We start from the raw sequence: 831 nt of genomic DNA on the forward strand, positions 1-831 counted from the left end.
TGGCCAACACTTAACTATCAAAGGAAAAATGATTAATCCTATACCATTAGATCTCATCTCACACCATTGAAAATATTAATGATGGCTAATTGATGGCTAAATGGCCCCTAACACTCCTCGTAAAATATAGCTCTTAAAGGTGGCATATGAGTTAAAACTTAAATTTTTTCAAGGTCAGAAATAACAGATAATTTTTTTTTTTTTTTTTACCAAAGATAGGAGATTCGAACCCGCATCGAACCCGCAACTTCTTAATTGAGTATGGAGAGACTATGTCATTTGAACTATAACTCATTGGCAAAATTTGGAAAAATATGTAACTCGAACCCGCGACCTCTTAATTGAGTATGTGGAGTCTAGGCCATTTGAGCTATAACTCATTGGCAACAGATAGTTATACAATATAAAATAACCAATTATATTTATATAATATATAATTTGTAAGATAATTAAAATATTATACTAATTAAATTATAGGTTTTTTAGTTTTGAATGTTTCAACATGGGTATCTTTCCATAAATTTTTGGTAGAGTTTTGGATTTTTTTTTTATATTAGATTTAGAATGTTCATTTAGATAATTTGACATTTTTAAATGCACCTTGGATTTAGGATTTCTATTGTTGAATGTTTAACTTGATTTTATTTGTTTTTTATTTGTTTAACAATGGCCGCCAAAGGGTGGTCGCCAAGAAGGAATGAGGTTGTAGTCCTCGTGGTAATAACTAATAAGAGTGGTATATTGGTATTGAGAAGAAGAAAAAAAAGTGAGGCGAGAAGAGATAATAAATGTAAAGATAAAATAAAAATTTTCTATATAAAATATAAACAC

Source organism: Arachis ipaensis, chromosome B03, assembly GCF_000816755.2.
Source record: "Arachis ipaensis cultivar K30076 chromosome B03, Araip1.1, whole genome shotgun sequence".
NCBI classification, from domain to species: Eukaryota; Viridiplantae; Streptophyta; class Magnoliopsida; order Fabales; family Fabaceae; genus Arachis; species Arachis ipaensis.